The sequence below is a fragment of the Meles meles genome, unplaced genomic scaffold (assembly GCF_922984935.1).
Source record: "Meles meles unplaced genomic scaffold, mMelMel3.1 paternal haplotype, whole genome shotgun sequence".
Classification (NCBI taxonomy): domain Eukaryota; kingdom Metazoa; phylum Chordata; class Mammalia; order Carnivora; family Mustelidae; genus Meles; species Meles meles.
The window spans coordinates 1,475,402-1,502,843 of NW_025721603.1; the positions used below are offsets into that span (position 1 = coordinate 1,475,402).

Here is a 27,442-nt window from a genome sequence, read left to right on the forward strand (position 1 = left end):
ATGGCTCTTCCAGAAATGTCTGACTGGTTCCAGCAGGTGCAATGCTTTAGTACAACTGTGGTCAGGCCATTTTCCAAGCTCATACAGTCACGAGTTCAGGTATATGGCATAGAACATTGTTATGCCACTGCTCTTTATTCTGCTGCATCTAAACATGTCATGGCCAGCATGGCAAATCGACCAGGAATGTGAGGGGAAGAGGATGGTGAAAGGAAGAAGTTCAAAGACAAAGAAATGGGGGCAGGAGGAGCACTGAGGAGGATGTCCAACAATATCGAGTTTATTCAAGGCAGCAAGGCATCATATAGCCAACAGTAACTATTTTTAACTGATTACAAAGGAATTTTCTACATGCACAAAAAACCCTCCAGACTTCCCCATTATCTACTTCTCAAGGTCTAAATGCAGACTCTCCAAGGCCAGTGGTCTCTGTCTTCAGATAATTCCTTAACCAGCTGCACTTACTCAAAAATGACTCAAAACATACAAGAAGTAACAACAAACCTGAGCTGTGCTGGAACACAGCTTGCTGGAACAGCAAGGAGAAGTTATGAATTTATGACCCTAACCAAATTGCTCTCATCTAACTAGTAAACGTGTGGGAAGTCACGTGGGCAAGTGCACAACACATAGCACAGACCCTTTCTCAGTGCTACTCAACTTTCCGTCCTAAACCTTTTGTTAGGCTATTTGGACTTTAAAGGAGACACAAGTCTGGGCCTGGTTTGGTCCACGTCTCAATTCTTAGCGTGGTCTCCCACATCTCCCCCTTCCTTTTCAAATAAGTCAAGCAAATGTATTTGTGCTTGTGCACGTAGTTGTTGCTGTCCTGCATGAACCTGTACAATGCACCATATTAACACAAGAGTAAGTAACATAAGGAGAAGTCCAGTAAACAGCCAGAATGAATGTTTTAACAAGTTACCAGGGTTAAACACATGGAGGTTATCTAGGATGTGTGCAATTACTTCAACAGGGTTAACTACATCCAGTTGAGACTGACTGAAGATTGATATATCTTTTTGCAGATCCACTAAGTCAAGGCTAACATTCGTATGATAAACAATTAGTTAACACACAGTTGTTACAATGGATGTTATACAGCAGGTGTCCCCCTGGAAAGGAGGTGAGAACTATTGTTCCCAAGCCCACTACCAGTAAAAAAAAAAGGTCTAGAACATAGGCCTGTAAGGTTAGGTTGAAGTCTTTTTTGCAGTATAACCGCTCTTAGCTATTTGCACCCCAATTGGTCCCAGGGCAATAACCAGCTTCCAAAGTTCTGCATGAAACATCCCTTCGGCTATAGAGAAGATCCTGCCAGGGATAGTCACATTACGGATCGGCAGGCCAGGAGGGTAAGCAACATATAGCAGAGGTCCTTCTCTATTCATTCTTCACCAATCGTTGATGGAGAAATCAAGGATGCCATGAGGAGAGATGATCAAAGGCTTTTCTTGGAGACATTCTGTCCAAATGGGGCCTGGATTAGAATGGAAGTGTGGGTTAGAATAGTTTAATTTTGGGGACAATTAGGGTAACCAGGAGGACTCATATCTCTCTGGGAAGTGTTAGGAGTTTTGTCACCTATAAACTCATAGACTGTCCATCTTTCCAGCCCTTCTCAGAATTAGACCAAATGATTCCACCTCTTGTGTATCCTGAAATATAGGTAACTATATGAGGTCTCAATTGGACCACTATACACCCATTAATAAAATCATGGCCAGAGGATGGTAACTGGAAACTTATAGGTACTTGAGCTGCTAGACTAGTCCAATTTATATAATGCTCCACGCATTCCATGCCATCAGAGTTGCTTCCCCCGAAATAATCTGTAACATTAGTGTGTACTCAGGGAGTGGGATAATCCCAAGTAACAGGCCTTATATTAGGTGGGTCAGGCAGATATGCCCAATAGGCTGTGGCCTCAATATGGGGGAGGCCAACCATAATTCATAATGTTAATAATATAGTGATCAACGCTTCATTGTGTTGGATCTGATTCACTATCTTTAGGGCCTGATTCATGAGATCTCTTATTAAGCTCTGACTGTAAGGGGGGAGGTGTCTTTTTCTTCTCTGTCTGTTCTGGCTGTTCAGCTGCTGTGTGACCTATATCAAAAAATTTAAAACATAAAGAGTTAAAGTTAAATGCATATAGACCTGTACCCCTGGGGATAAAAATACATTATATGTTTATTAAAAAAAAATTGGAAGGGGAGGCGAACCATAAGAGACTATGGACACTGAAAAACAACTTGAGGGTTTTGAAGGGGCGGGGGTGGGAGGTTGGGGGAACCAGGTGGTGGGTAATAGGGAGGGCACGTTTTGCATGGAGCACTGGGTGTTGTGCAAAAACAATGAATACTGTTACACTGAAAAAATAAATTTATAAAAAAATTAAATGCATATGAGGTGAATATTTCATAGTTCCCTATAGTATCTCCCCTTCTTTTAATTTTTTGAGATAGGATTTTAGGACTCAATTAGCTCTTTTTGCAATACCTTGTCCTTGAGAATTAGAAGGAATACTCATCGAATGCTTAACTTGAAAGTTTTGGCAAAATTTTTGAAAAGCCTTGGTAAAATAACCCATGTTTCCAATAGTGTCATGTTACAAGGAGAACAGATTCTTATTGAAGTTATGAAAATGATGGATTGCCATGGAAGAAAGAATACTTACTGAAACCTTTTGATTTTCAGAGGGTTCAGATAGAGAGAAAAGTTGAATCCTTTGATTTGTTTGCAAATAAAAATTTTACATTTCTGTAAGTCACAGACTTCTTAAGAAAAAAACTTTACTTAGTCTGGATGAGAAAATATTAGAGAACAAGTAATGTCTAAAATAAGACAAAATATTAAGAGACACAACACTGGGGGGCGGAGTCAAGATGGCGGGAAGCAGGAAGAGGCGCCATTTCAACCTGTACCCTAAAGTGAGCTGATTACATACCAAAAAACTACGATCACCCATGAAATCAGCCTGAGACAGAATTATACACATCTGGCTCTCTACAGGAGCAGAAGACGCCAGTGGCAGGTAAAGCAGTGTGGGAACGTCTGACTAATATCAGAAGATAAGCAAAAGGGGGAGGGAGACACCAGTGGTGACAGATTGGAAAGTAATACCCCAATACGAGAGTGCCCTGCATCTGGGAACAAGCATTAACTTGGAGTCTGGTTGAAAGCACTAAAAAAAGGGGGGAGGCAAAGGATTGCGGGGGGAAATTGTGGGAATCGGGGAGATTAGGCATGGGGCCTACGTGTCCAGACCCAGGATAGCCTCCCCTGGCGCTGAGCCAGAGAGAGTGCAGCGGAGAAACCAGGCCTTGGTCCCTGAGCTACCAGCGCACCTGAGCCACAAGCGCACCCAAGAACGCATGGGGTCCGGCTCCTGAGAGGGGCTGGGAGTCTGGCCAGATGGCATTCCTGAAACACAAGTGTCCCACAACCTTCCCTGGAAGAGGTGCTCACAGGTGCTAGCTTAGAGCTCTGGCATCTGGAAAAACCAGGCATTCCAAGACTGGGACAGTGGGAAAATCTCAGTGTGTGATCCCTGCTTGGAACCTCTCTGGCAGTCTGGAGCTGCCCAGACAGCCGCCACTGCACTGGTATTAGGTACAACGTGGAGATCCTGCATCATACCCAGGGACCGTGACTCAGAACCTACCCTGCCAGCAGCTCTGCAGAGCATTCTGAGGCTTCATTCTGAGAGGGAGGTCGGGGTGCAGTTTGCTCTCCTCTAAACCTCCAAAAACCATCAAAAGCTGTCAAGGAGAGAGAAAACAGATGAAAGAACATAAAAACCTCCAGAGAACAAAAGCCTGAAAAAAACGGTTTCCTCAGAGCCCACCCCCTTGAGGGGGACCAGAGGACCTAACTCAGGGAACATAATTGTCTGAAAACCCAAGTGGCAGGCCCCTCCCCAAGAAAAACAACCAGGAAGGAAGAAAATAAAAAAAGAAGAAGAAGAAGATGACAAGAGAAAAAGCACCAGTACTTCATAAATACAACTCTTTTACCTCTATTCTGGTTCTTTTTTTTTATATGTATAGATAATTTTTAACGTATTTACCATCACAGTGAGATATCCATTACAACAAATTCCTTAATAACCCTCTAACCTGAACTTCTTGATACATACACCCGTGTTTTCCTTTTGCTTTTCTATTTTTTTAATTTTAATTTAGTTTAGTCTAGTTTATTCTTTTTTTTTTAATTTTTATTTTCTAATATACATATAGAGTTAAATTTCAAGGTAATCCGCTTTCCCCAATCAATGGTACCCTTATACTCAAACCAATTTTTAATAGCCCTTTATCTTAGGAAAGTTGAGTCCCTGAACAAAAACATCAAGATACATCCAGGAAGAATCAAAATAAACTTCCTCGCCCAGACTGAGAATATATGACCTCTCTCCCAATTTTTCCTTCTGCCAGTGTTTCTGTGTATTTGTGTTTGTCCTGATAATATATAAATCTTATGCTTGGGGTTCTTTCTGATGACGTTCTTACTTTTTTTGCATATATATATATATAGTTTTTTCTCTCTTCTCATACACTTTTATCAGTCTCTTTGTTGTCTGTTTTTGTTTGTATACTTCATAAACCTTACCATGGGGCCCATTTGCGCTGAGCCTTCTCTTTTATCTTCCCATTTTTCCCTGTATCTCTCTCTCTCTTCTCTTTTTTTTTCTTTTTTTTCCTTCTATATTTCCTTTTCTTTCTTTTTTCTCTCATTTGGGTGTGGAATCCTGATTGCACAGAAGCGTTCCAGGGTGCACCTTGACAGCATCACAATCAGTACATGCAGCTGCAACTGTTCAGTCATCTCTTACCAAAATGACTAGGAGGAGGAATCCCCAACAGAAGAAAAATACAGAGTATGGACCTTCAGCAATAGAGCTAATGGCTATCGACATAGAAAATATGTCAGAAAAGGAATTAAGGCTAACAAATATCCAGGCAATATCTAGGTTGGAGAAAGCCATGGATGACCAAACAGAATTGATTAGGGCAGAACTGAGAGCCACCAGGGATGATGTTCACAATGTTAGGGCAGAATTGAAAGCCAACAGAGATGATGTTCACAATGATCTCAATGAATTCCCATCTAATCTAAACTCTCTAAAAGCTAGGGTAACTGAGACAGAACATGGAATTAGTGACCTGGTGGACAAAAAGACAGAGGGAAAGGATCAGGAGGAAGCCTGGAACAAACAGCTCAGAAGCCACGAAAACAGAATCAGGGAAATAAATGATGCCATAAAACGTTCCAACATCAGAAATATTGGAATTCCTGAAGGGGAGGAAAAAGAAAGGAGTCTAGAAGATATAGTGAAAGAAGATGTCTATGAAACATTTCCCAATCTCATGAATGGAAACAATGTACATGTACTAGAGGCAAAGAGGTTTCCCCCCACAATTTTAGATTCTCAAAAGTCCCCAAGACAACTGATAGTTAAAATGAAGAATTATAGGGGCGCCTGGGTGGCTCAGTGGGTTAAGCCGCTGCCTTCGGCTCAGGTCATGATCTCAGGGTCCTGGGGTCGAGTCCCGCATTGGGCTTTCTGCTCAGCGGGGAGCCTGCTTCCCTCTCTCTCTCTCTCTCTCTCTGCCTGCCTCTCTGCCTTGTTGTGATTTCTCTCTGTCAAATAAATAAATAAAATCTTTAAAAAATAAATAAATAAAAATAAAATGAATTATAATTCTAGACAGACGCTCTTAATTTCAGCTAAGACAATGAAGCTCCTTACATACAGAGGAAAGCCCATTAGAATAACGTCAGACCTGTCCACAGAGACCTGGCAAGCCAGGAAGGGCTGAAAAAATATATTCAGAGTACTAAATGAGAAGAACATGCAGCCAAGAATACTTTATCCAGCAAGAATGACATTCAAAATGGTTGGAGAGATAAAGAGTTTCCAAGAGCAGCAATGCTTAAAAGACTGCGACTACCTAGCTGACACTGCAAGAAATATTAAGGGGGGTCCTAAAAAGAGAAAAAAATCCAAAGAATATCATTGAACAGAAATAGAGAGAAAATCTACAGATAGAAAGACCTCAAAGGTAAAATGATGTCAATCAAAACATATCTATCAATAATCACTCTCAATGTGAATGGCTTAAATGTGCCCATAAAACGAAACAAGGTTGCAGACTGGCTAAAACGACAGGACCCATCCATATGCTGTCTAAAAGAGACCCATGTTGAACCTAAGGATACACCCAGACTGAAAGTGAAAGGATGGAGAAGCATCTTTCATGCCAATGGCCCTCAAAAGAAGGCTGCGGTAACCATTCTCATATCAGATAAATTAGATTTTAAACTAAAGACTGAACTAAGAGATACAGAAGGACACTACATCATTCTTAAAGGAATTATCCACCAAGATTATCTAACATTGCAAATATCTACACCCTCAATATGGGAGCAGACAATTACATAAGAAAACTATTAATCAAGATAAAGAGTCATATTGATATGAACACATTAATAGTAGGAGATCTTAATATGCCTCTCTCAGTAATAGAAAGATCATCAAAGCAGAAAATCAATACAGAAAAAAGAGCATTGAAAGAAACATTGGATGAGATGGACCTCATAGACATATACAGAACATTCCACCCTAAAACAACAGAATACTCATTCTTCTCAAGTGAACATGGAACCTTCTCCAGAATAGACCACATACAGGGTCACAAAGCAGGACTCAACTGATACCAAAAGACTGACATTATTCCCTGCATATTCTCAGATCACAATGCTTTGAAACTGGAGCTAAATCACAAGGAAAAGTCCAGAAGGAACTCAAACACCTGGAAGCTAAAGAAAACCTTGCTTAAGAATGCTTGGATCAACCAGGAGATCAAAGATGAACTTAATCAATTCATGGAAACCAATGAGAATGAAAACACTTCTGTGCAAAACCTATGGGAAAGAGCAAAGGCGGTTCTAAGTGGGGGGGGGAATATAAAGCCATTCAAGCCTCCCTCAAAAAAATAGAAAAATGCGGAATACACCAGCTGTCTCTATGCCTTAAAGAACTGGAGAATCAGCAACAAATCAAAGAAACTCCACACGCAAGAAGGGAAATAATCAAATTAGAGCAGAGATCAATGAGGTAGAAAACAGAGATATAGTAGAACGTATCAATGAAACTAGAAGCTGGTTTTTTGAAAGAATCAATAAGATCGATAAACCATTGGCCACACTAATCCAAAGGAAAAGAGAGAAAGCCCAAATTAATAAAATTATGAATGAAAAGGGAGAGATCACAACTAACACCAAGGAAATAGAAACAAGCATCAGAAATTATTACCAACGTTATATGCCAATAAGCTAAGCAACCTAGATGAAATGGATGCATTCCTGGAAAAAGATAGACTCCCAAAATTGAACCAGGAAGACATTGACAACCTGAATAGACTGATATCTAGTAATGAGATTGAAGCTGTGATCAAAAACCTCCCAAAAAACAAGAGCCTAGGACCTTATGGATTCCCTGGGGAATTCTACTAAACTTTCAAAGAAGAAATAACACCTATTCTCCTGAAGCTCTTTCCAAAAATTGAAGCAGAAGGCATACTTCCAGACTCTTTTTATGAAGCCAGCATTACCCTGATCCCCAAGCCAGGCCAAGACCCTACCGAAAAGGAGAATTTCAGACCAAACCCACTGATGAATATGGATGCTAAGATTCTCAGCAAGATCCTCGCAAACAGGATCCAGCAGCACATTAAAAAGATTATCCACCATGACCAGGTGGGATTCATCCCTGGGTTACAAGGATGGTTCAACATTTGCAAATCAATCAATATCATAGAACAAATCAATAAGAGAAAAGAACCACATGGTCCTCTCAATTGATGCAGAAAAAGCATTTGACAAAATCCAGCATCTGTTCCTGATTAAAACACTTCAAACTATAGGGAGAGAGGGAACATTACTGAACTTCAGAAAATCTATCTGTGAAAGACCCACAGCAAATATCATCATCAATGTTAAGAAGCTTGCAGCCTTCCCTTTGAGATCAGGAACACGATAAGGATGCCGACACTCGCCACTCCTGTTCAAGATAGTAATAGAAGTCTTAGCAAGAGCAATCAGACAACAAAGAGAAATAAAGGTAAACAAATTGGCAATGAAAATGTCAAACTCTTTCTATTCACAGATGATATGATTCTTTATATGGAAAACCCCAAAGACTCCACCCCCAAACTACTAGAACTCATACAGCAATTCAGTAATGTGGCCGGATACAAAGTCAATGTACAGAAATCAGTGGTTTTCTTATACTCTAACAATAAAAATACAGAAAGGGAAATTAGAGAATCGATTCCATTTACTATAGCACCAAGAACCATAAGATACCTGGGAATAAACCTAACCAAAGTGGTAAAGGATCTGTACTCGAGGAACTACAGAACAGTCATGAAAGAAATTGAAGGAGACACAAAAACATTGAAGACCTTTCCATGTTCTTGGAACAGAAGAACAAACATTGTTAAAATGTCTATACTGCCTAGTGCAATCTATACTTTAAATGCCATTCCAATGAAAATTCCACCAGTATTTTTCAAAGACCTGGAGCAAATAATCCTAAAATTCTTATGGAATCAGAAGAGACCCTGAATTGCTAAGGAAATGTTGAAAAATTAAAACAAATCTGGCGGTATCACGTTACCTGATTTCAAGCATTACTACAAAGCTGGGATCTCCACTACAGCATGTTACTGGCATAAGAAGAGACACATAGACCAATGGAACAGAGTGGAGAGCCCATATATGGAACCTCAAATCTATGGTCACGTAATATTTGACAAAACAGGAAATAATATACAATGGAAAAAAGACAGTCTCTTCAATAAATGGTGCTGGGAAAACTGGACAGCGATATGTAGAAGAATGAAACTTGACCATTCTCTTACACAGTACACAAAGATAGACTCAAAATGGATAAACGACCTCAACGTGAGACAGGAATCCATCAGAATCCTAGAGGAGAACATAGGCAGTAATCTCTTCGATATCAGCCACAGCAACTTCTCCAAGATATGTCTCCAAAGGCCAAGGAAACAAAAGTGAAAATGAAATATTGGAACTTCATCAAGATCAAAAGCTTCTGCACAGCAAAGGAAACAGTCAACAAAACAAAAAGGCAGCCCACGGAATGGGAGAAATATTTGCAAATGACAATACAGACAAAAGTTTGATATCCAGGATCTATAAAGAACTTCTCAAACTCAACACACATAATACAGATAATCACATAAAAAAATGGGCAGAAGATATGAACAGACACTTTTCCAATGATGACATACAAATGGCTATCAGACACATGGAAAAAATGCTCATCATCACTAGCCATCAGGGAGTTTCAAATTAAAACCACCTTGAGATATCACCTTACACCATTTAGAATGGCCAAAATTAGGAAGACAGGAAACAATATGTGTTGGAAAGGATGTGGACAAAGGGGAACCCTCTTCCACTTTTGGTGGTAATGAAAGTTGGTACAGCCACTTTGGAGAACAGTGTGGAGATTCCTCAAGAAATTATAAATAGAGCTTCCCAGAGGGGAGTCAGGATGGCGGAGAAGGAGCAGGCTGAGACTACATCAGTAGAAGGAGATCAGCTTGATAGCTTATCTAAACATTGCAAACACCTATAAATCCAACAGGAGATGGAAGAGAAGAAGAACAGCAATTCTAGAAACAGAAAATCAACCACTTTCTGAAAGGTAGGACTGACGGAGAAGTGAATCTAAACCAAAGGGAAGATAGACTGCGGGGGGAGGGGCCCGCTCCCGGCAAGCGGCGGAGCAACGGAGCACAAAATCAGGACTTTAAAAGTCTGTTCCACTGAGGGACATTGCTCCAGAGGCTAAACCAGGATGAAGCCCACGCGGGGTCAGCATGGCCCCAGTTCCCGCAGGGTCACAGAAGGATCAGGGGTGTCGTAGTGTCACAGAGCTCACAGGTATTAAACAGAGAAGCTGGCTACAGAGACAGAGCCAAGGACTGAACTCTCAGCTCCGGGTTACCTTGAACTGGTCACGGGCTGTGTGAGCTCGGAGCATGGCTAGAGGCTGGGGATACAGGAGTGGTTGGCTGCTGTCCTCCGGGGGCGCACTGAGGAGTGGGGCCCCAGGCTCTCGGCTCCTCTGGGCCGGAGACTAGGAGGCCGCCATTTTCATTCCTGTCCTCTGGAACTCAACAGAAAGCGTTCAGGGAACAGAAGCTCCCAAAAGCGAACCCGAGATGATTACTTAGTCCGGCCCCCGTAAGGGCAGTGCAGTTCTGCCTCAGGCATAGGCACTTGAGAGTCACTACAACAGTACCCTCCCCCAGAAGATCAACAAAATATCCAGCCAGGATGAAGTTCATCCATCAAGGAAAGTAGGTTCAATTCCTAAGACAGCAGCGGAATTCCAGAGGAGGAGAAAGCAAAGCACGGAACTCATGGCTTTCTCCCCATGATTCTTTAGTCTTGTGGTTAATTTAATTTTTTTTTCTTTTTTCATTTTTTTCTTTCATTTTTCTTCTTCTGCTAAATTTTTTGAAAACTTTTACCCTTTTCTTTTTTAATGATTTTGACTAGTATATTTAAATATAAATATTTTTTCTTTCTTTTTTATATTTTTTCTTTATTTGTTTTATTTTTTTATTTTTTTTCTGAACCTCTTTTTATCCGCTTTCTCCCCCCCACAATTTGGGATCTCTTCTGATTTGGTTACACCGCATTTTTCTGGGGTCTTTGCCACCCTTTTAGTATTTTATTTGACCCTTCATATACTCTTATCTGGAAAAAATGACAAGGCGGAAAAAATCAACAAAAACAAAAGAACAGGGGAGATGAACCATGAGAGACTATGGACTCTGAAAAACAACCAGAGGGTTATGAAGGGGCGGCGGGGGGGGGGTGGGAGGTTTTGGAACCAGGTGGTGGGTAATAGGGAGGGTACGTACTGCATGGAGCACTGGGTGTGATGCCAAAACAATGAACACTGTTATGCTGTAAATAAACAAATAAAAAAAAAAAAAAGAACAAGAGGCAGTACCGAAGGCTAGGGAACTAATCTACACAGACATTGGTAATATGTCAGATCAAGAGTTCAGAATGACGATTCTGAACATTCTAGCCGGGCTCGAAAAAGTCATGGAAGATATTAGAGAAACCCTCTCTGGAGATATAAAAGCCCTTTCTGGAGAAATTGAAGAACTAAAATCTAACTAAGAAGAAATTAAAAAAAAAGCTATTAATGAGGTGTAATCAAAAAGGAGGCTCTCACTGCTAGGATAAATGAGGCAGAAGAATGAATTAGTGATATAGAAGACCAAATGACAGAGAATAAAGAAGCTGAACAAAAGAGGGACAAACAGATACTGGACCACGAGGGGAGATTTTGAGAGATAAGTGACACCATTGGACGAAACAACATTAGAATAACTGGGATTCCAGAAGAAGAAGAAGAAAGAGAGAGGGGAGCAGAAGGTCTATTGGAGAGAATTTCCCTAATATGGCAAAGGGAACAAGCATCAAAATCCAGGAGATGCAGAGAACCCCCCTCAAAGTCAACAAGAATAGGTCCACACCCCGTCACCTAATAGTAAAATTGACAAGTCTTAGTGACAAAGAGAAAATCTTGAAAGCAGCCCGGGAAAAGAAGTCTATAACATACAATGGTAAAAATATTAGATTGGCAGCAGACTTATCCACAGAGACCTGGCAGGCCAGAAAGAGCTGGCATGATATATTCAGAGCACTCAACGATAAAAAACATGCAGCCAAGAATACTCTATCCAGCTAGGCTTTCATTAAAAATAGAAGTAGAGATAAAAAGCTTCCAGGACACACAAAAGCTGAAAGAATTTGCAAACACCAAACCAGCTCTACAGGAAATATTGAAAGGGTTCCTCTAAGCAAAGAGAGGGACTAAAAGTAGTAGATCAGAAAGGTACAGAGACAATATACAGTAACAGTTACCTTACAGGCTAATAATGGCAACAAATTCATATCTATCAATAGTTACTCTGAATGTTAATGGGCTAAATGCCCCAATAAGAAGACACAGGGTATCAGAATGGATAAAAAAACAAAACCCATCAGTATGTTGCCTACAAGAAACTCATTTTAGACACGAAGACACCTTCAGATTTAAAGTGAGGGGGTGGAAAACAATTTACCATGCTAAAGGGCATCAGAAGAAAGCTGGGGTGGCAATCCTTATATCAGATCAATTATATTTTAAGCCAAAGACTATAATAAGAGAAGAGGAAGGACAATATATCCTACTCAAAGGGTCTGTCCAACAAAAAGTTCTAACAATTTTAAATATCTATGCCCCTAACATGGGAGGAGGCAACTATATCAACCAATTAATAACAAAATCAAAGAAACACATCAATAATAATACAATAATAGTAGGGGACTTTAACACTTCCCTCACTGAAATGGACAGATCATCCAAGCAAAAGATCCACAAGGAAATAAAGGCCTTAAATGACACACTGGACCAGATGGACATCACAGATATATTCAGAACATTTCATCCCAAAGCAACAGAATACACATTCTTCTCTAGTGCACATGGAACCTTCTCCAGAATAGATCACATCCTGGGTCACAAATCAGGTCTCAGCCGGTAACAAAAGATTAGGATCATTCCCTGCATATTTTCAGACCACAATGCTCTGAAGCTAGAACTCAATCACAAGAGGAAAGCTGGAAAGAACCCAAATACATGGAGACTAAACAGCATCCTTCTAAAGAATGAATGGGTCAACAAGGAAATTAAAGAAGAATTGAAAAAATTCATGGAAACAAATGATAATGAAAACACAATGGTTCAAAATCTGTGGGACACTGCAAAGGCAGTCCTGAGAGGAAAATATATAGCGGTACAAGCCTTTCTCAAGAAACAAGAAAGGTCTCAAGTACACGACCTAACCCTACACGTAAAGGAGCTGGAAAAAGAACAAGAAAGAAACCCTAAACCCAGCAGGAGAAGAGAAATCATAAAGATCAGAGCAGAAATCAATGAAATAGAACCCCCCCCCAAAAAACAATAGAAATAATCAATGAAACGAGGAGCTCGTTCTTTGAAAGAATCAATAAGATTGATAAACCCCTGGCAAGACTCATCAAAAAGAAAAGAGAAAGGACCAAATAAATAAAATCATGAATGAAAGAAGAGTGATCACAAATAACATCAAAGAAATACAGACAATTATAAAGACATGATATGAGCAAATCTACGCAAAAAAAAAAAATTGACAATCTGGAAGAAATGGATGCAGTCCTAGAGACATATAAACTACCACAACTAAACCAGGAAGAAATAGAAAACCTGAACAAGCCCATAACCAGTAAGGAGATTGAAAGAGTCATCAAAAATCCCCAAACAGACAAAAGGCCAGGGCCAGACGGCTTCCCAGGGGAATTCTACCAGATATTTAAAGAAGAACTAAGTCCTATTCTCCTTAAACTATTCCAAAAAATAGAAATGGAAGGAAAACTTCCAAACTCATTTAATGAGGTCAGCATCACCTTGATCCCAAAACCAGACAAGGATCCCACCAAAAAAAGAGAACTACAGACCAATATCCTTGATGAACACAGACGCAAAAATTCTCACCAAAATACTATCCAATTGGATTCAATAGTACATTAAAAGGATTATTCACCACGATCAAGTGGGATTTATGTCAGGGCTGCAGTGTTGGTACAACATCCGCAAATCAATCAATGTGATAGAACACATTAATAAAAGAAAGAACAAGAACCATATGATACTCTCAATAGATGCTGAAAAAGCATTTGAGAAAGTAGAGCATCCCTTCCTGATCAAAACTCTTCAAAGTGTGGGGATAGAGGGCACATACCTCAATATTATCAAAGCCATCTATGAAAAACACACCGCAAATATCATTCTCAATGGAGAAAAACTGAAAACTTTTCCGCTAAGGTCAGGAACATGGCAAGAATATCTATTACCACCACTCTTATTCAACATAGTACTAGAAGTCCTAGCCTCAGCAATCAGACAACAAAAGGAAATTAAAGGCATCCAAATCAGCAAAGAAGAAGTCAAACTATCACTCTTCGCAGATGATATGATACTAAATGAGGAACACCCAAAAGACTCCACTCCAAAACTGCTAGAACTTGTACAGGAATTCAGTAAAGTGTCAGGATATAAAATCAATGCACAGAAATCAGTTGCATTTCTCTACACCAACAACAAGACAGAAGAAAGAGAAATTAAGGCATCAATCCCATTTACAATTGCACCCAAAACTATAAGATACCTAGGAATACACCTAACAAAGGAGGCTAAGAATCTATACCCAGAAAACTATAAAGTACTCATGAAAGAAATTGAGGAAGACACAAAGAAATGGAAAAATGTTCCATGCTCCTGGATTGGAAGAATAAATATTGTGAAAATGTCTATGCTACCTAAAGCAATCTACACATTTAATGCAATCAATATCAAAATAACATCCATTTTTTTTCAAAGAAATGGAACAAATAATCCTAAAATTTATATGGAACCAGAGAAGACCTTGAATAGCCAAAGGAATAGTGAAAAAGAAAGCCAAAGTTGGTGGCATCACAAATCCGGACTTCAAGCTCTATTACAAAGCTGTCTTCATCAAGACTGAATGGTACTGGCACCAAAACAGACCCATAGATCAGTGGAACAGAATAGAGAGCCCAGAAATAGACCTTCAGCTCTATGGTCAACTAATCTTCGACAAAGCAGGAAAGAATGCCCAATGGAAAAAAGACAGCCTCTTCAATAAATGGTGCTGGGAAAATTGGACAGCCACATGCAGAAAAATGATATTGGATCACCAAGCATGAAAAAAAGACCCCAAATGGATGAAGGACCTCAATGTGAGAAAGGAATCCATCAAAATCCTTGAGGAGAACGCAGGCAGAAACCCCTTTGACCTCAGCCGCAGCAATATCTTCTTAGGAACATCGGAAAAGGGAAGGGAAGCAAGGGCAAAAGTGAACTATTGGGATTTCATCAAGATCAAAATATTTTGCACAGCAAAGGAAACAGTTAACAAAACCAAAAGACAACTGACAGAATGGGAGAAGATATTTGCAAACGACAAATCAGATAAAGGGCTAGTATGCAAAATCTATAAGGAACTTAGCAAACTCAACACCCAAAGAACAAATAATCCAATCAAGTAATGGGCAGAGGACATGAACAGACATTTCTGTAAAGAAGACATCCAGATGGCCAACAGACACATGAAAAAGTGCTCCACGTCACTCGGCATCAGGGAAATACAAATCAAAACCAGGGAAATACAAATCAAAACCACAATGAGATATCACCTCACACCAGTCAGAATGGCTAAAATTAACAAGTCAGGAAATGACAGATGATGGCGTGGATGCGGAGAAAGGGGAACCCTCCTCCACTGTTGGTGGGAATGCAAGCTGGTGCAACCACTCTGGAAAACAGCATGGAGGTGCCTCAAAATGTTGAAAATAGAACTACCCTATGACCCAGCAATTGCACTACTGGGTATTTACCCTAAAGATACAAACATAGTGATCTGAAAGGGCACGTGTACCCGAATGTTTATAGCAGCAATGTCTAGAATAGCGAAACTATTGAAAGAACATAGATGTGCATCAACAGATGAATGGATAAAGAAGATGTGGTATATATACACAATGGAATACTATGCATCCATCAAAAGAAATGAAATCTTGCCATTTGCGATGACGTGGATGGAACTAGAGGGTATCATGCTTAGTGAAATAATTCAATTGGAGAAAGACAACTATCATATGATCTCCCTGATATGAGGACATGGAGATGCAACATCGGGGGTTAGGGGGATAGGAGAAGAATAAATGAAACAAGATGGGATTGGGAGGGAGACAAACCATAAATGACTCTTCATATCACAAAACAAACTGGGGGTTGCTGGGGGCAGGTGGGGTTGGGAGAGGGGGAGGGGGTTATGGGCATTGGGGAGGGTATGTGCTATCATGAGTGCTGTGAAGTGTGTTAACCTGGTGATTCACAGACCTGTACCCCTGGGGATAAAAATACATTATATGTGTATAAAAAAAAATTGTAAGGGGAGGAGAACCATAAGAGACTATGGACTCTGAAAAACAACCTGAGGGTTTTGAAGGGTCGGGGGTGGGAGGTTGGGGGAACAGGTGGTGGGTAATAGGGAGGAAACGTATTGCATGGAGCACTGGGTGTTGTGCAAAAACAATGAATACTATTATGCTGAAAATAAATAAATAAATTTAAATACTGAAAAAAAAAAGAACTATAAAAATAGAGCTTCCCTATGACCCTGCAATTTCACTACTGGGTACTCCTACCCTCTGACCCAGCAATTGCACTACTCGTTATTTACCCTACAGATACAAACACAGTGATCTGAAGGGGCACATGTACCCGAATGTTTATGGAAGCAATGTCTACAATAGCCAAACTATGGAAAGAACCTATACAGATGTAGTGAACTAAGGACCATCTGTACCCCAATATTTATAGCAGCAATTGCCGCCACTGCCAAACTGTGGAAAGAACCAAGATGCCCTTCAATGGACGAATGGATAAGGAAGATGTGGTCCATAATCACTGTGGAGTATTTTGCCTCCATCAGAAAGGATGAATACCCAGCTTCTGTAGCAACATGGACAGGACTGGAAGAGATTATGCTGAGTGAAATAAGTCAAGCAGAGAGAGTCAATTACCATATGGTTTCACTCATTTATGGAGCATAACAAAGAACATGGAGGACATGGGGAGATGGAGAGGAGAAGGGAGTTGAGGTAAATTGGAAGGGGAAATGAACCATGAGAGAGTATGGACTCTGAAAAACAACCTGAGGGTTTTGAAGGGGCAGGGGATGGGAGGTTGTGGAACCAGGTGGTGGGTAATAGATAGGGCACGTATTGCATGGAGCACTGGGTTTGGTGCAAAAACAATGAATACTGTTATGCTGAAAATAAGTAAGTAAATAAATAAATCAAGAGACATAAAACTATACTCTTTTAGTTCATTGAGTCGCATGTTACTAAATCTGGTTTAGTCCGAATGCATTTTTAGTTAGTTCTGGAAATTCTTGCCCATTTCAGTTTTAGGATTTTTAAGTATATCAAATATCTGTATTTGTCCTGAAAGTTTCCCATATGAATCTTCTGTAAGGCAGAATTCATCTCACAAAATTAAAACAATTACAAAGGACAAAAACTCATAATAGATATGGTTAAAGTAACAGGTGATGACCCTATCAAAACATTAAAACTTTAGGAAATGTATAGTACCCTTAGAGTACTTACAGCATTTTCCCAGATGCAACCCAATGTCTGTTATTGTTTTAGCAGTACTTATTAAGTAACTTCGTACACCAAGGAAAAGTCTTATGAGTTAAAGAGATCTCATTTACATTTTAAATCTTGTTCAAATTTGCTAAAATCTTAGCAAGTTTTAAAATACATGCCTAATTATAATTAGGGATGTTAAACACCTGATAAAACAAAACATAGAAACCATGTTTTCGGGGGAGGAGTCAAGATGGCGGAGAAGTAGCAGCCAGAGACTACATCAGGTAGCAGGAGATCAGCTTGATAGCTTATCTAAACATTGCAAACACCTACAAATCCAACGGGAGAGCGAAGAGAAGAAGAACAGCAACTCTAGAAACAGAAAATCAACCACTTTCTGAAAGGTAGGACTGGCGGAGAAGTGAATCTAAAACGACGGGAAGATAGACCGCGGGGGGAGGGGCCGTCTCCCGGCAAGCGGCGGAGCAACGGAGCACAAAATCAGGACTTTTAAAAGTCTGTTCCACTGAGGGACATTGCTCCAGGGGCTAAACCGGGGTGAAGCCCACGCGGGGCCAGAGTGGCCCCAGTTCCCGCAGGGTCACAGAAGGATCAGGGGTGTCGGAGTGTCGGAGAGCTCGCAGGTATTAGAACGGAGAAGCCGGCTGGAGAGACAGAGCCGAGGACTGAACTCTCAGCTCGGGGTTAACTTGAACTGGTCGCGGGCTGGGTGAGCTCGGAGCACGGCTAGAGGCTGGGGATATGGGAGTGATTGGGTGCTGTCTTCTGGGGGCACACTGAGGAGTGGGGCCCCAGGCTCTCGGCTCCTCCGGGCTGGAGAATGGGAGGCCGCCATTTTCATTCCCGTCCTCCGGAACTCTACGGAAAGCGTTCAGGGAACAGAAGCTCCCAAAAGCGAACGCGAGCCGATTACTTAGTCCGGCCGCCGGTAAGGGCGGTGCAATCCTGCCTCGGGCAAAGACACTTGAGAGTCACTACAACAGGCCCCTCCCCCAGAAGATCAACAAAATATCCAGCCAGGACGATGTTCATCTATCAAGGAGAAAGCAGATTCAATTCCTAAGACAGCAGAGAAATTCCAGAGGAGGAGAAAGCAAAGCACGGAACTTATGGCTTTCTCCCCATGATTCTTTAGTCTTGCGGCTACTTCAATTTTTTTTTCTTTTTTCAATTTTTTTTTCTTTTTTCTTTTTTCTTCTTCTGCTAAATTTTTTTTAAACTTTTACCCTTTTCTTTTTTAACATTTTTTGACTAGTTCATCAAAATATATATTTTTTTCTTTCTTTTTTATATTTTTTATTTGTTTTATTTTTTAAATTTTTTTCTTTCTTTTTTTTTTCTTTTGTTTTCAGAAGCTGTTTTTATCCCCTTTCTCCCCCCCACAATTTGGGGTCTCTTCTGATTTGGTTACAGCGCATTTTTCCGGGGTCTTTGCCACCCTTTTAGTAGTTTATTTGCTCCTTCATATTCTCTTATCTGGACAAAATGACAAGGTGGAAAAAATCACCACAAACAAAAGAACAAGAGACAGTACCGAAGGCTAGGGACCTAATCAACACAGACATGGGTAATATGTCTGATCAAGAGTTCAGAATGACGATTCTGAACATTCTAGCCGGGCTCGAAAAAGGCATGGAAGATATTAGAGAAACCCTCTCTGGAGATATTAAAGCCCTTTCTGGAGAAATTAAAGAACTAAAATCTAACCAAGTTGAAATCAAAAAAGCTATTAATGAGGTGCAATCAAAAATGGAGGCTCTCACTGCTAGGATAAATGAGGCAGAAGAAAGAATTAGTGATATAGAAGACCAAATGACAGAGAATAAGGAAGCCGAGCAAAAGAGGGACAAACAGCTACTGGACCATGAGGGGAGAATTTGAGAGATAAGTGACACCATAAGACGAAACAACATTAGAATAATTGGGATTCCAGAAGAAGAAGAAACAGAGAGGGGAGCAGAAGGTCTATTGGAGAGAATCATTGGAGTGAATTTCCCTAATATGGCAAAGGGAACAAGCATCAAAATCCAGGAGATGCAGAGAACCCCCCGCAAAGTCAACAAGAATAGGTCCACACCCCGTCACCTAATAGTAAAATTGACAAGACTTAGTGACAAAGAGAAAATCCTGAAAGCAGCCCGAGAAAAGAAGTCTGTAACATACAATGGTAAAAATATTAGATTGGCGGCAGACTTATCCACAGAGACCTGGCAGGCCAGAAAGAGCTGGCATGATATATTCAGAGCACTCAACGAGAAAAACATGCAGCCAAGAATACTCTATCCAGCTAGGCTATCATTGAAAATAGAAGGAGAGATCAAAAGCCTCCAGGACACACAAAAACTGAAAGAATTTGCAAACACCAAACCAGCTCTCCAGGAAATATTGAAAGGGGTCCTCTAAGCCAAGAGAGAGCCTAAAAGTAGTAGATCAGAAAGGTACAGAGACAATATACAGTAACAGTCACCTTACAGGCTAATAATGGCACTAAATTCATATCTCTCAATAGTTACCCTGAATGTTAATGGGCTAAATGCCCCAATCAAAAGACACAGGGTATCAGAATGGATAAAAAAAACAAAACCCATCAGTATGTTGCCTACAAGAAACTCATTTTAGACGCGAAGACACCTCCAGATTTAAAGTGAGGGGGTGGAAAACAATTTACCATGCTAATGGGCATCAGAAGAAAGCTGGGGTGGCAATCCTTATATCAGATCAATTAGATTTTAAGCCAAAGACTATAATAAGAGATGAGGAAGGACACTATATCCTACTCAAAGGGTCTGTCCAACAAGAAGATCTAACAATTTTAAATATCTATGGCCCTAACGTGGGAGCAGCCAACTATATCAACCAATTAATAACAAAATCAAAGAAACACATCAATAATAATACAATAATAGTAGGGGACTTTAACACTCCCCTCACTGAAATGGACAGATCATCCAAGCAAAAGATCAACAAGGAAATAAAGGCCTTAAATGACACACTGGACCAGATGGACATCACAGATATATTCAGAACATTTCATCCCAAAGCAACAGAATACACATTCTTCTCTAGTGCACATGGAACCTTCTCCAGAATAGATCACATCCTGGGTCATATATCAGGTCTCAACCGGTATCAAAAGATTAGGATCATTCCCTGCATATTTTCAGACCACAATGCTCTGAAGCTAGAACTCAATCACAAGAGGAAAGCTGGAAAGAACCCAAATACATGGTGACTAAACAGCATCCTTCTAAAGAATGAATGGGTTAACCAGGAAATTAAAGAAGAATTGAAAAAATTCATGGAAACAAATGATAATGAAAACACAACAGTTCAAAATCTGTGGGACACAGCAAAGGCAGTCCTGAGAGGAAAATATATAGCAGTACAAGCCTTTCTCAAGAAACAAGAAAGGTCTCAAGTACACAACCTAACCCTACACATAAAGGAGCTGGAGAAAGAACAAGAAAGAAACCCTAAACCCAGCAGGAGAAGAGAAATCATAAAGATCAGAGCAGAAATCAATGAAATAGAAACCAAAAAAACAATAGAAAAAATCAATGAAACTAGGAGCTGGTTCTTTGAAAGAATCAATAAGATTGATAAACTCCTGGCCAGACTCATCAAAAAGAAAAGAGAAAGGACCCAAATCAATAAAATCATGAATGAAAGAGGAGAGATCACAAATAACACCAAAGAAATACAGACAATTATAAGAACATACTATGAGCAACTCTACGCCAACAAATTGGACAATCTGGAAGAAATGGATGCATTCCTAGAGACATATAAACTACCACAACTGAACCAGGAAGAAATAGAAAACCTGAACAGGCCCATAACCAGTAAGGAGATTGAAACAGTCATCAAAAATCTCCAAACAAACAAAAGCCCAGGGCCAGACGGCTTCCCAGGGGAATTCTACCAAACATTTCAAGAAGAACTAATTCCTATTCTCTTGAAACTGTTCCAAAAAATAGAAACGGAAGGAAAACTTCCAAACTCATTTTATGAGGCCAGCATCACCTTGATCCCAAAACCAGACAAGGATCCCACCAGAAAAGAGAACTACAGACCAATATCCTTGATGAACACAGATGCAACAATTCTCGCCAAAATACTAGCCAATAGGATTCGACAGTACATTAAAAGGATTATTCACCACGATCAAGTGGGATTTATTCCAGGGCTGCAGGGTTGGTTCAACATCCGCAAATCAATAAATGTGATAGAACACATTAATAAAAGAAAGAACAAGAACCTTATGATACTCTCAATAGATGCTGAAAAAGCATTTGACAATGTACAGCATCCCTTCCTCATCAAAACTCTTCAAAGTGTGGGGATAGAGGGCACATACCTCAATATTATCAAAGCCATCTATGAAAAACCCACCGCAAATATCATTCTCAATGGAGAAAAACTGAAAGCTTTTCCGTTAAGGTCAGGAACACGGCAGGGATGTCCATTATCACCACTGCTATTCAACATAGTACTAGAAGTCCTAGCCTCAGCAATCAGACAAGAAAAAGAAATTAAAGGCATCCAAATTGGTAAAGAAGAAGTCAAACTATCACTCTTCGCAGATGATATGATACTATATGTGGAAAACCCAAAAGACTCCACTCCAAAACTGCTAGAACTTATACAGGAATTCAGCAAAGTGTCAGGATATAAAATCAATGCACAGAAATCAGTTGCATTTCTGTACACCAACAACAAGACTGAAGAAAGAGAAATTAAGGAGTCAATCCCAATTACAATTGTACCCAAAACTATAAGATACCTAGGAATAAACCTAACCAAAGAGACTAAGAATCTATACAGAGAAAATTATAAAGTACTCATGAAAGAAATTGAGGAAGACACAAAAAAAATGGAAAAATGTTCCATGCTCCTGGATTGGAAGAATAAATATTGTGAAAATGTCTATGCTACCTAAAGCAATCTACACATTTAATGCAATCCCTATCAAAAGACCATCCATTTTTTTCAAAGAAATGGAACAAATAATCCTAAAATTTATATGGAACCAGAAAAGACCTCGAATAGCCAAAGGAATATTGAAGAACAAAGCCAAAGTTGGTGGCATCACAATTGCGGCCTTCAAGCTCTATTACAAAGCTGTCATCATCAAGACAGCATGGTACTGGCACAAAAACAGACACATAGATCAGTGGAACAGAATAGAGAGCCCAGAAATCGACCCTCAACCCTATGGTCAACTCATCTTCGATAAAGCAGGAAAGAATGTCCAGTGGAAAAATGACAGCCTCTTCAATAAATGGTGCTGGGAAAATTGGACAGCCACATGCAGAAAAATGAAATTGGACCACTTCCTTACACCACACACGAAAATAGACTCCAAATGGATGAAGGACCTCAATGTGAGAAAGGAATCCATCAAAATCCTTGAGGAGAATGCAGGCAGCAACCTCTTCGACCTCAGCCGTAGCAACATCTTCCTAGGAACAACGGCAAAGGCAAGGGAAGCAAGGGCAAAAATGAACTATTGGGATTTCATCAAGATCAAAAGCTTTTGCACAGCAAAGGAAACAGTTAACCAAACCAAAAGACAACTGACAGAATGGGAGAAGATATTTGCAAACGACATATCAGATAAAGGGCTAGTATCCAAAATCTATAAGGAACTTAGCAAACTCAACCCCCAAAGAACAAACAATCCAATCAAGAAATGGGCAGAGGACATGAACAGACATTTCTGCAAAGAAGACATCCAGATGGCCAACAGACACATGAAAAAGTGCTCCACGTCACTCGGCATCAGGGAAATACAAATCAAAACCACAATGAGATATCACCTCACACCAGTCAGAATGGCTAAAATTCACAAGTCAGGAAATGACAGATGCTGGCGAGGATGTGGAGAAAGGGGAACCCTCCTCCACTGTTGGTGGGAATGCAAGCTGGTGCAACCACTCTGGAAAACAGCATGGAGGTGCCTCAAAATGTTGAAAATAGAACTACCCTATGACCCAGCAATTGCACTACTGGGTATTTACCCTAAAGATACAAACATAGTGATCCGAAGGGGCACGTGTACCCGAATGTTTATAGCAGCAATGTCTACAATAGCCAGACTATGGAAAGAACCTAGATGTCCATCAACAGATGAATGGATCAAGAAGATGTGGTATATATACACAATGGAATACTATGCAGCCATCAAAAGAAATGAAATCATGCCATTTGCGACGACATGGATGGAACTAGAGCGTATCATGCTTAGTGAAATAAGTCAATCGGAGAAAGACAACTATCATATGATCTCCCTGATATGAGGACATGGAGAAGCAACATGGGGGGTTAGGGGGATAGGAGAAGAGTAAATGAAACAAGATGGGATTGGGAGGGAGACAAACCATAAATGACTCTTAATCTCACAAAACAAACTGGGGGTTGCTGGGTGGAGGTGGCGTTGGGAGAGGGGGAGCGGGCTATGGACATTGGGGAGGGGAGGCGACCCATAAGAGACTATGGACTCTGAAAAACAACCTGAGGGTTTTGAAGGGTCAGGGGTGGGAGGTTGGGGCAACCTGAGGGTTTTGAAGGGTCAGGGGTGGGAGGTTGGGGGAACAGGTGGTGGGTAATGGGGAGGGCACGTCTTGCATGGAGCACTGGGTGTTGTGCAAAAAGAATGAATACTGTTACACTGAAAAAATAAATAAAATGAAGAAAAAAAAAGTATAAGTCTCAAAAAATAAAGAAAAAAAAAAGAAACCATGTTTTCTGGAAAGGCAAAGAGAAAACCATAACAGATCAATTAACCTAAGAAAACTTTCCCCTTTTAAACAGAGAGGAAACCAGCTTTTTTATATCAGTGTGTTTTTATTTTTAAGCATGCAGTCTTACGATAGTGAGTTTACTAGGTTTCCGTCCCATCGTGAACGATGTCACAGACAAAGGGAGGGGGATCTTTCAGATGCTGTTCTGCTTGCGTCCCTCAAGGGAACTTAGGAGTGTCTTAGCTAAAGTCTGTCCATATAAGCCCCGGACCAGACTACTCCGTGGAGTAGATGACCGTTATGCCATATGAAGCCCTGCAAGACTCAGGGTGCAGCCCATTTAGACTCCATAGCTGAAATGGTGGAGCCATACACAAACATTCACACAGTCAGACACTCTTTAGATTCAAACAGGTTGGACACCTCCCCCTGGGTATCCCTGGCTAATGGGAGGTGATTAGTCTTCCCTTCCATTCTATATGAGTAAGAGTGAGTTTCTATGGTCACAGGCAATGGGGGATGATAACACAGTGTTTTTGCAGTCCCTCAACGTTGGGGCACTTTCCCAATCTCTCAAGGCCAAATGGCCCTTTTCCTTGGAAGTATAATTTATGTGGAGGTATGCCAGGAGAGTGCTAAATCACCCTGGTGGCTGTTTTTCTTTCTTATTCCATCCTGACCATACCTAAAATTCCTTTTCTGAAGATTTCCCTTTATAAACATTTTACAACTTTCCTTTGTATTCAGGTTTTGTCCCTAGTAATTATTTATTTATTTTTTTTTCAAACAACCATTTCATTTAGGACAAAATTACCTTCTTTATTTAATAAACTGCATCTCCATTTCTTAAATATTTCTTACCTATCATTTACTTTCCTCTATACAGAATTGTTTTCTTTATTTCCATCAGTCTATGTTACACAAAGCAGAATTCTGTACTCTTAGAAACACCTTAATCTCTAGTGAAGACTAAGTATTAACCAATTGTGAGCTGTTACAACAGAATTCTTTAGATGGCAAATTATGGATCAGTTAAGCACAAAACATGTTTACCAACAGATTTAAATACTCTTCATTTCTTTGCTATAAGAAGTTAAAAGCACAAACCTATGTTAAGTAATCAATGCTTTAGTATTTTATTCTATCTGAAAAAGAACTAGATGTCTAACAAATTTAATTTTATTTGTCATTCAACCAAAACATTAAAGTTTCAGGTTACCAAAGACTTTGAAAGCTATCTCAGCAATTACCCATTAAAATTTTGAGACAGGGGCACTGGGTGGCTCAGTGGGTTAAAGTCTCTGCCTTCAGCTCAGGTCATGATCTCAGGGTCCTGGGATTGAGTCCCACATCTGGCTCTCTGCTCAGCGGGGATCCTGCTTCTCCCTCTCTCTCTGCCTGCCTATCTGGCTACTAGTGATCTCTATCTGTCAAAAAAATAAATAAAATCTTAAAAAAACAACTTTGAGACAGACAATTAACCATCAGTTTAGTAATTTCTTTGCTAGCAAATTTTAACAAATAACATGAGCTTATTTGACCTTCAGTAAACTTTGAAGTTCTACATTTACTGCTGATAACTTAAAAGACATGTCTATCTTAATTAAACCACCAAACTTCACTTAGGTTTAAGTAGTCCAAGTCAGGCCAGAGAAAGCAGGGAACTTCCCCAAAACAAGAAGAGTTTCGGCAGCTGCTTGGGAATTTTCCCTAAGGTCTCTGTCCTGAGTTAGACTAACCCGAGTTGGCTCCAGTTACAGCCATTGGCTCCCCTATATCCTCCGTTTCCTTTGGCAAATCGTCAATCTCATCTAGAGGTTTCCAGGAAGCTAGAGAAACCAGCTCAAAAGAGTGTTGTGGATCTAATGCCTAATGAATATTATCCCAGACCTGCATAGTATCAGGGGGAACAACAGTGTGGCTGCGTATTTTGATCTGGTTCTCTATTTCTTGCCACACTCTTTGCCATGCATCCAAACTCACGGTTCCTTCTTTGGCAAACCATGGGCATAATTCTGAAACCGTACAAAAAAATTGCTGCAAAGCCTTCTTAGAGACCTTGGACCCTTTCTTCTTTAAAAGGGCCTGTAATGCAGTGAAAAAAATATCCTGTTCTAAAGACTGAGAATTCCCCATGTTATTTTACTCCTGCTGTCACCCATCAACCCGGGCTCCTCTTACCTGACTGTCAGTAACTACTTACCTGTATGTGCACTCCCTTGAAATGTGCTCAGGTCCCTGTTCAGGCACCACTTGTGATGGCCAGTGCAGCAAATCGACCAGGAACGTGAGGGTAAGATGATGGTGAAAAGAAGACGTTCAGAGACAAAGAGATGGGGGCAGTAGGAGCACTGAGGAGGATGTCCAACAGTGCCGAGTTTATTCAAGGCAGCAAGGCATTATATAGCCAACAGTAACTATTTTTAATTGATTACAAAAGAATTTGCTACATGCACAAAAAAACCTCCAGACTTCCCCATTATCTACTTCTCAAGGTCTAAATGCAGACTCTCCAAGGCCAGTGGTCTCTGTCTTCAGATAATTCCTTAACCAGCTGCACTGACTCCAAAGTGACTCAAAACATACAAGAAGTAACAACAAACCTGAGAGTGATGCATGAACTGTGCTGGAACAGCAAGGACCAGTTATGAATTTATGACCCTAACCAAATTGCTCTCATCTAACTAGTAAACGTGTGGGAAGTCACGTGGGCAAGTGCACAACACATAGCACAGACCCTTTCTCAGTGCTACTCAACTTTTCTGTCCTAAGCCTTTTGTTAGGCTATTCTGACTTTAAAGGAGACACAAGTCAGGGTCTGGTTTGGTCCTCATCTCAAGACTTATCACGGCCTCCCACATAAACAGAATAAACTGGAACAAGTAGAGAAAGAATTGTTGAGAGTAGCACAAATCTTGAAGGAACCCCAAATGGCTGCTTCCATTATGAATCCCTATAAAAAGTGTTCTGTGAAAGTGAAATGCCTAAATGACATGAGCACAAAAGAGAGGTTGTCTCCTCTCACATCCAACTCAATCAATGTGCTCAAAGAGAATGGTCACTTGGACAATACCATTGGAGTCATTAATGCTTTTTTGACCATGATAAGCATCCACGTTGGAGAAGTACTGTGCACAGTGACCACTGCATCTCCTTTTGATGAAGCCACTCTTACTGAATAAAAAATGATCCTGAATAGCTTCCTAAATAAAGGTCAGGTCTTCAAATTGGAAGTTAAGACTCATCCATCAATCATGCATGGAATGATTGTCTGTATTGGAGAGAAATACGCGGATACGCCTGTTAAAACCAAGATTCGGATGCTGAGCAGGGCCATGCTGGAAGTTTTCTGA

General features: G+C 40.3%; 1 pseudogene; it reads left to right on the forward strand.

Annotated features, from left to right (window-relative positions):
* Positions 1-27,442, forward strand: LOC123936557 (annotated as a pseudogene).